Here is a 10,082-nt window from a genome sequence, read left to right on the forward strand (position 1 = left end):
AAGCACTAACTCTCATTTATTAGCTTTAGTTTTTCTGCCATAAACTAAAAACACATGAATGTGAGATTTCAAACAAGAAGTGTGTTTTGTAAAATCTATTCCTCCCACAGAAAAGTAAAGAACGTCAGAGAAAGAAACCTTAAAAAGTGTTTTAATTCAAACTTCATTCAATATTATGAATGTGTTACTGTAATTAACCTAATTAACAGCCCAGCATAGAAAACAGAAATATTATGCTGTTAATTAATGTTCAATAAAACTGAACAGTGAATATTCTACACCTTGTAGCTCTGCAGAAACCTGGGAATTTGTGTGCAGTGATGAGATTTCTTTTAAAATGATTTAAACCTTTAGGCTCACACTCTCACTGTAGGTTTCAAACAGTCTTGTTTTTTTTACAGGAAAGTGATTTGATATGTTGTACATTAATAATAACGCAGTGTTTTCTCTTGTTAAACATGCCATGGTGGTTGTTTTTTTGATGGATGCTGCTGAGCTGATTCATGCGCGTTACAGTAGCACTGCAATTTCAATTATTTTCCACCAGGTGGCACCAAAGCATTATATCAGCAGATAATATATCAGCAAAGATAATCAGCAGATTATCTGTTTGTTTCTATTGGTTGAAACTGAATACAGGCTTCAAAATTCAACATGTGGAGCTGATTGCAGTCACAGTCATATAATAACACATATAATAACAGTGTTATTATAGTGTTACTGTGTTGCATTTCTAAAATATACAGTACCACAAATACTAAAGAAAAGGTAACGTTACTTTCAATTTTATTCAAACTGCTGACATAACATCCCAGACAGCAGACGGTTCTGGGCCACACTTGGCACTATCACACCACACTTTGGCTAAAAGTACTTTTCGCGTGCAAGTTCATCATTTTTGAATGGGAAGCCAGCAACTAGGTTATAATTAGGGTAACAACTAGCAACTAGGTTAACTAGAACAGAGCTCGTTTACATATTTCAGTTTTAAAGATAATATAAAACGACAGCCTGTTGAATTCTGAGGGACAAAGTGGTCATGTAAAAATTATTTTAGACTGTTTTTGATATGTTGGAAGTCATCAGTGGACCCAGTGGTCCCTTTTCTATTGCTCTTGTCCTTCTTCCATGGCTATTGTCCATCTTCCACTGCCCTTATTCATTTTATATTGTTGTTGTCCTTCGTCAGTTGTCACTGTTCTACTTCCAGTAGTCTGTGGTCACATGGAAAGGTGTTCTTTGTTGCTGTTGTTTTTGTTGGTGTTTTTATGCACTCTCCTCAACAGCCCTTCATAACCTGAAACATAAACCAAAAGACTATGCATTAGACTCTCAAGCTTAAAAATCTGGCAATTTTTGATCTTAATCATTATTTCCAGTTTACTTACAGTATGTATGCTTCCTCAATTGTCACCAGATATTTTAGGTTCATGGCTTCTTCTTCTAGCCTCCCTGGATAACCTATTCCTAGTTCTGGCTAGTGAGCTGAAACCACTTATGCCGCATGAACTGCTGCAAACTAGGTCTTGAGGAAGGGATCTGCTCCAAGCTCCAGCCAATCAGATTACAGCATTCTGTGCAGATTGACGGAATTGGATGGCAGAGAGATGCTTAAGCATGAAATTTCAGATTGTAAAGGTATACATTTAGGGTTGTCTGGCCTCAAGTGTAAATTCTTCTAACTATCAATTATGTGATCAATTTTCCTTCCTCTGTACTTATTTAAGTCAAAAGGATGCCTTGTTTACCCAGACGTTCCCATTTGTCTAACCCTTAGACAGGCCATCCTTGAAGTTCCAAATCCTTTTGTCAGCGGAGGGAAGAAATCCACAAACCATCCTGAACAATAGGACACCAAGGGACCACACTGTTGCAGGATCAGCGTGATGCTTCCCTTTTGCAGAAAACTCAAGAGGATAGTAAGGAACCGTGCCTGAGAACATTAACAGAGAAAGAGCACAGCTGAGCACAATAATTCATTTAATAGCTAAGTGGCTATAGGACATGGTTCACCTTCACATCCTTCTTAGATGTGAAGCTCAACTCCTTCACCTTTAACTAAAGATTTTCCACAAAGGGAAAGTGTTGAATTTTTACCTGTGTATCTGTGATACTCCATTGTCTTGACCAGGTCTCCACAGCCAAAGTCAATAAGCTTGACCTCTAAGGTGTCCATCTTGATTAGCAAGTTTTCCCCTTTGATGTCCTGATGCAGGACACCTCGCATGCTGCACTGGCTCACTGCCTCCACAGCTTGGACCATTATGGCTCGGGCCGTCTCTTCATCCATGCAATTTCCATGACTTTTCAGGAATCCTTTTAAGTCGACGCAAGGGTCAGGGTGCTCCATAATGAGGATGTATCTCTCAGGCTCATCAAACTACTCGATTAGCTGTATTATGTTCTTGCAGACAGGTGGCTGGCTCATTATCTGCATCAGAGCCACTTCCTTTTTTTTTTTTTTCTTTTTAATAATAATAATAAAAAATAAATAAAAGAAACAAAAAGAAAGAGAAAAAACAAATAAAATAAGTAAATAAACAGACAACTAAATAAAAAAAGTAAATAAATAAATAAAAATAAAAAAAATAAAAAAGGGGGAGGGAAAAAAACAATTATACAGGTATAAATACATACACATGTTCACATATCCATACATATGCATATACACATATACACCCACACACCACACACAATTCTACTGTTTGCAGCAATGTGTATATGTGTGTATATGCGTCCACGTGTCATGTGTCATGGAATGTGCTCAATAATGAGGGCAAGAAGCCACAACCATGCCCCCGGGGTCCAGAGACAGATAGGGAAGGACCCTGGGGGGCCCGGACCATCCACAGCCCATTAGGAACTCAGGAGACCTGAGGCCACATGCTCCGACGGCCACCGCGTGCACGCCCCAGAGGACGAAGAATGGAGGCCCCAGACGGAGCGCCCACAGACAAAGGGCAAGAGACCAGAGAGCCGGAGGCAATGAGCAGCCCACCCCCCCGGCAGGCCAACATCCCCAGCATGAGCCGAGCATGCGGCCCCCGAGGCCCCAAGCGCCCGAGACCGGCCGACCCCCGGCAGGACCCCCCCCATGCCAAAGAGGCCCAAACCACCCCCAGGATACAACCGCCCAGGGGAGCAGGGCAGGGACCACGCCAAGATGTCCAGCCATGCACCCAGGGACCCACAGGACACCCATACCCCGGGGGGGGCGGAGTCGGCAAGCAGCGGGGAGAGGTCGGGAGGGGTAACTCCTGCCCACCACCATGTACCACAGATGTCCAGGCTCAGCAAGTCATAGACCCAGGCCCACACTGCCACACTGCCCCCCAAGGCACTCAATGTCTAATGTGTAAATAAAATTGAGGGGCAGGTAGCAGTGAGCAGATAAGTAAGGTCACCTCAGCAGCGCCACCCACCATCCGCTGAGTGACACACCTGCCCCCCAAAGCCCTGTGTGTACTGTAATGTGTCATGAAATGTGTCATTGTAAGGGGGAAAAAAAAAGGGGAGGAGTGGGACATCACGCATCACAGCGAGCAGAGCCAGGTAGGTGGCCCTACTCACTGTAGCATGGGCCCCCCTCCCCCAGAACCCCCATGTGTAGTGTGATGTTTGACTGAGTGGGAGGAGGGGAAGGGTCAGGATAAGAAAGACCGAGAGGCAGAGGACTACCCCTCGGAGGAAGAGAGCCAGCTGGCGCTAGCTCACTAGGCACCCCGGTTTCCTACACCCGGCCGCGGCGCAGGGAAGGCCGGCCCAGGGCCCGAAGCGGCCAAGCCCCCAGGACACCACCGCGCTCCAGCCCGCCCACACAGCTGACACAGCACAAAACATACACACCCACACGCACACAAGATACAACAATTATCACACATACACATACTCACGATTACAACACACATACTCACAATTACAACACACATACTCACAATTACAATACACATACTCACAATGACAATACAAACACAAACAACACACACCCACACGCACACAAGAGACAACAATTATCACACATACACATACTCACGATTACAATACACATACTCACAATGACAATACACATACTCACAATGACAATACACATACTCACAATGACAATACAAACACATACAAACACACACACATACATACCAACACAAACACACTCACCTGCAACAAACTTCACACCCACCCATATACACGCAGACACAGTGGTCCTGGGTCCAGAACCAACCGGCCCTATGTGGTTGTCCCCCTACTTGAGTGCCCCACCCCTCCTCCCGGGAGGCATCCAGAATCCCGGAATGCCAGACAGACACCCCGGCACGCCCCAGACCCCCCACCACCCGGCGGTGCGCCCAGAGGGGCACAGACCCTTCCAGCGCAGGGAGGAGCCCAAACGGGAGACGGGCAACCCCAGGCGCCAAGGCCCTAGACCCCGCACCCCGGCCCCCACAGAGGAGGCCAGCCCCCCGGACAGGGCCAGCACCCACCCCCACGGGCCCCCAGATCCCCACCCCAAGACCGTGAGGGCACACATCCAGGCCCCCCACCATCAACAACAGGGCCTGCACACAGAAACCGCAGAGCGGCAGCCCCCGTCTCCAGTCCAAGAGCCATCAGACACCCAAATGTATAATGTATTCTATGGAGAGTTTTGTATTGTATAAGTTGTAAATTTGGATTTTTAGTCATTTTAAAAGTGTTTAGACATATCTGTGTCCAGAAGTTTTCATCCAGGATGATGGAAAGATCTCTCTCCCATTTTGTAATTGGAAGGGATATTGAATCATTAATTTTTTATAATAACTTGTATATTTTTGATAACAGTTTAGGGGTATAGAGATTTAGAAAGTCTGTTATCCACAAAGGGATTTCTAGATTTAGGTTATTTAAATTAAATCTTGCCTGTATGATGGACCTCAATTGGTGATATTCCAGAAATTTGCTACTGCTAATTTCATATTTTAAAATAAGATCTTCAAATGAAATAAAGGTCCCATCATGAATAACATGTTCTAAATTATTTATTCCTTTTTATTGCCATTCTGAAAAATTCAGTAATGTCTTTTTCCGACATATATCGGGATTGTTCCAAATGGGTGTTAATTTACAAGGGATTAGTAAAGACTTAGCCATCTTTAAGAATTCCCACCAGGCTATCAGGGTGGTGCTTATTGTAAGGCTTTTAAAGCAATTGTAATGTTTAATGCTGGAGCTAATGAGCGGTTTGATTTCATCCACCTTGAAACATACTGTAGTCTATTGGCTAAAAAATAGTGATAAATATTTGGTAGTTCTAGACCACCGCTGCATTTTAGCTTTTGTAAAGTCTTCAAGCTTATTCTAGATGTTTTACTTTTCCATAAAAATTTAGAAATATATGAGTCTAGCGACTTAAACCAAGCAATAGAAGGTTTATTAGGGATCATTAAGAACAGATAATTTACTTTAGGCAGAATCATCTTTTTTATTGTGGCAACTCTCCCCATGAGAGATATAGGTAGAGAGTTCCAACGTGTGAGATCGTCCTCTATTGTTTTTAGTAGAGGAATATGGTTCAGTCGTACCAGATCTAACAGCCTGGGAGAAAAATTTATACCTAGATATCTAATGTTGCCCGACTGTAGTGATGTAGTGATGATGTTCTGAAATTTACAATTCAGAGGCAAAACTGTTGATTTACTCCAATTAATGGAGTAATCTGATACAGATGAGGACTTATCTATAAGTGTGATTGTCTTTAGAAGAGCGGTTTGTGAGTTCCCGAGGAAAAGTAATACATCATCAGCATAAAGGCTTATTTTATGGTCTGTATTTTCTGTTTGGATTCCTTTGATGTTTACATTCTGTCGGATTTTTGCTGCTAGTGGCTCAATGAAAATGATAAACATTGAGGGAGAGAGTGGGCAACCTTGTCTAGTTCCCCTCTGCAGACTGAAGCTTTGTGAGATAAGATCATTTGTCCTAACCCGTGCATTTGGAGAGCTGTATAATGTTTCGATCCAGTTTATAAAGGATGGGCCAAATCCAAATTTATGTAGAACTGCTAACAGAAATTTCCCATTTACCCTGTCAAATGCTTTCTCTGCATCTAAAGAGACAACTATTTTTTCTAATTTGTTAATGGAACAGTAATCTATTATATTTATTAGTCGGCGTGTGTTATCGGCCGAGTGCCGGCCCTTGATAAAACCTGTTTGGTCTGAATGTATAATAGATGGAGTGATTTTATTCTAATCTTCTTGCGAGAACTTTGCAAATAATTTTAAGGTCTACATTAATAAGAGAGATTGGGCGATAGCTAGATGGAAGTGTTGGGTCTTTGCCTGGTTTAAGATATTAGCAGGCTAATGTTGGCAGAGTTCATGTTTGGAGAGATTTTGTGGTTATTCTTGATTTGAGTCACCATCCTGAAAAAAGTAGGTTCTAACACAGGCCAAAATTCTTTATAGAATTCTGCTGGGAAACCGTCTGGGCCTGGGGCTTTATTATTTGGAAGGTGCTGTATTGCTTTATAGAATTCAGATGATGAAAAAGGTGAATCAAGAGTCGTAATCTGATCCTCATTTAATTTAGGAAGATTTATGTCATTAAGAAATTCTTCAATTTCAGCATCAGATGGATTAATCTGTGATGAGTATAAGGCTTCATAAAAGTCTTTAAAGGAGTTATTTATTTGTTGTGGGTCATGAGTAATATTACCGACCGAGTCTTTAATAGAGTGAATAGCTGTTTTTTCTTTATTCAGTTTTAACTGATTGGCCAGGAATTTTCCAGATTTATTTCCATGTTCAAAGTTTTCCAGACGCAACCTCTGCAACATAAATTGTGTCTTCTTATCAAGTATTTCATTTAATTCCAATTTAAGTTTCCTCAGGCTGTTAATTATATTTTCTTGTGGTGATGCAGCATAGGCATTTTCTAAAGATTTAATTTTCTGTTCCAATTCTAATATAAGTGTTTTTTCTTTATTTTTCTTATGTGCGCAGTAAGAAATTATTTTACCCCGCATTACTGCCTTTCCTGCTTCCCATAGAACACATGGCGATATTTCCGGCAGATTATTTTGTTCTAAGTATATAGCCCACTCTCGTTTAAAATAATTAATGAAATCTTGTTCTTTAAGTAATGATGTATTAAATCTCCAGTTCCTAGTTGGTGGTGTAACTCGTTTCTGTGTCAGAGACATAGATACAGGTGCGTGATCACTAATAGTGATAGGATGTATCTGAGTGTCTGTGATTTCCGTCATCATGGAGCTACTGACTAAAAAGTAATCCAAGCGGGAGTGGGAGTGATGTACTTGTGAGAAAAGACTATAATCTCTCAGAGTGGGGTGATGTGAGCGCCAAGCATCGCAAAGACCAAAATCCTTCATGTATTGTTTAAGAATGTCTGCAGACTGCCAGTTCCTTTGACTCACTGCTGTACTGAGCCTGTCAATCTCTGCATTAAGTACCAGGTTGAAGTCCCCTCCTATTACAAGTGTGGTATCAGAGTGATCAGCAAGTAAGGTGAAGAAGGTATGAAAGAAGGAGGGATCATCAACATTTGGTCCATATATACTAGCAATACATAAATCTATATTCTGAATAGATAGGTTAAGTATTATAAATCTGCCTTCGGGGTCTGATATCATGTTTCTAATAGAGAAGTTTATCCTTTTGTTAATTAATATAGCTACACCTCTTTGTTTAGAGTTATAACAGGCTGAGTACATATGAGGAAACTGTGAAGAGGAGAGTGTGTGCAGATGTTCTGGACACATGTGTCTCCTGTAGGAACACAATGTCAGCCTGTAAATCGTATAACCGGTTAATAATTTTCACCTTCTTCTCCCTTGAACCAACTCTGCGTACATTCCATGAAACAAACCTCAGTGTGCTCATATTGAAATTAATCGAGAAAGTGTTGTGTGCTCACTGAAGATGTGTGTGTGTGTGGGTGTGTATGTGAGTGTACGCTGCATGTTGTGTGTCCTGTATAGCATTGTGTGTGCTGTGTGGCAAACATGTTGGGTGCAGAAAGAAAAGGAAAGGGTGCTCCAAAGTGACAAATATAGCAAAAGAATAAAAAAGAGAGAAAAAAAAGTAAATAAATAAAAAAAAAAAATAATAATAATAATTACATAGCTTAACAAAACAATCCACTATGCTCACTGAACCGGCATTAATTGTTATATACAGACATGTCTAATGAATCTTTTAGAAGAAAAGAGCGAAAGAGTTACAAAAAAAAAAGATAGAGAAAAAAGGCGTTTGTGTACACAGATCACCTGATTAGTATAGCCATGGTGTGGTTTCCTGGTCACGATAAAGCTGTCCGTTTACATAGAGTTTATCCACCGCGATGTCAGCTCGTGAACCTTCTTGGATGTGTTTATTCCGGAGTGGGAACAGGATTTTGCGTCGCTCCAGGATCTCTTTAGGAAACTGATCGTTGACGCTGAAGTCCGTTCCTCTCAGCTCCCGTCCGCGGCTCTTCACCAGCTCTTTCTGCTTGAAACGTTCAAATTTGGCTACGATTGGTCTGGGTCTGTGTGCCCCGGGTCGCTTAGCTCCTATACGGTGAACACGATCTAAGTTGATGGTTTTTACGGTGTCCTCCGGGAGCTTCAAGTAGGCCTGCATGAACTCCTTGACTGTCGTCTCCAGGTTTTCTTCCGATTTCACCGGTAGTCCTGAAAACACGAGGTTGTCCCTCATGCCTGCGGGCCTGGAGCTCGGTGACGGCTTCCCTGATTTTTTTATTCTCCTCCGAGAGCCGGGTCATTCAATTGGTGAGGGAATTCACCGACTCTCTGAGAGCGGCGTTCTCCACAGTGAGTGCTTCCACCTGCTGCTGGCTGAACTCTACCGACTCCCGGAGAGCCTGAAACTCCTTGTGGAGAATTTCCAAAATGGAGAGGCGAGCGTCGAAACTGGACAGCTTCTTATCAATGGACTCCAAAATATCCACCATTTCGCTGGACTGAGAAGAAGCCCCTGGTGAATCTTCTGGGCGACTCCTCTTGGTGGATGGAGCTCCTTTGCTGCCAGACGGAGTCGGCGTGTTGTTTGGTTTCCCCATAACAACTCATTCGAAACACTTGTCGATATAAGCCTGCAGACTGTCCAGATCTTCTTCACCGTCCTCCAGTGTACTTCATGTAGTGAGTAGCTTATTCATATAAATTTTATAGCTTTTAAGTTTATAACTATGCTGGCTAAGAAAACTAATCCATGTAGTGTTTACCTATTACTGACTCGCTGCCTTGCTCGATACTGCCGAGGTTCGCGTTGAGGTCTCGCGTTACTACAGCATAGTCTCTCATAGGCTTTCTTTTCTGAAGTCGATGCTGAATATGGGGATCTACTCTGTCACTCGGATGTGCGTTGGCTAAGCCGCGGCGCTGTGCTGAAGCGTTTTTACTCCCTGAGGACAGAAATTGACCAGTTTTTGAAGGAGAAGGACCGACCTCTTCATGAGCTGAATGACCCTCTATGTTTGGCAGACCTCGCATTTTTAGTTGATCTGACTGATCATTTAACCACCCTGAACAAGAGCCTAGAAGGGAAAGAGCAGCTTGTACCACAACTTTATGGGCACATGAAAGCATTTTGTGTGAAGCTCAATCTCTTTAAGACACAACTGCGCAACTTCAACGTTGTGCACTTCCCACACTGAAAAAGAAAAAGAAAAGAAAAAGAAATCAAGCTATTCGCAACTCCTTTCTTTGTGGATCCCGAAGAAGTGGAAGAGAATCTGCCATTAGAACTCATCAAAATCCAGTGTGATGATTGTCTGAAGAATCAACATCAGCAGCTTTCCCTCCCCGAGTTCTACCGGGGCTTGGAAAAGGAAAAGTTTCCTCTGATGAGATGCCACGTGAAAAAAATGATCATTCTATTTGGCTCAACATACATATGTGAGCAAACATTTTCGCTGTTAACACTGAACAAAAGCAGATTGAGAACCAAAATGACCGACAGCCATCTCTATAATGACCTTCGCATCTCAACCACTAAGTTTACTCCAGACCTGCCAGCCATCCTTCGCTCCAAAGCGCAGCAGCACTGCTCCCCCTGAGTGCAATGTCGTTCCCACTTTAGGTG

The 10,082-nt window shown here is 42.5% G+C and overlaps 1 pseudogene; it reads right to left on the reverse strand.

Moving 5' to 3' along the window:
- Positions 1–1,766: 1,766 nt before the first annotated feature.
- On the reverse strand, positions 1,767–8,693 carry LOC108416817 (annotated as a pseudogene).
- Positions 8,694–10,082: the final 1,389 nt, after the last annotated feature.

The sequence above is a fragment of the Pygocentrus nattereri genome, chromosome 29, assembly GCF_015220715.1.
Source record: "Pygocentrus nattereri isolate fPygNat1 chromosome 29, fPygNat1.pri, whole genome shotgun sequence".
Taxonomy (NCBI): Eukaryota; Metazoa; Chordata; class Actinopteri; order Characiformes; family Serrasalmidae; genus Pygocentrus; species Pygocentrus nattereri.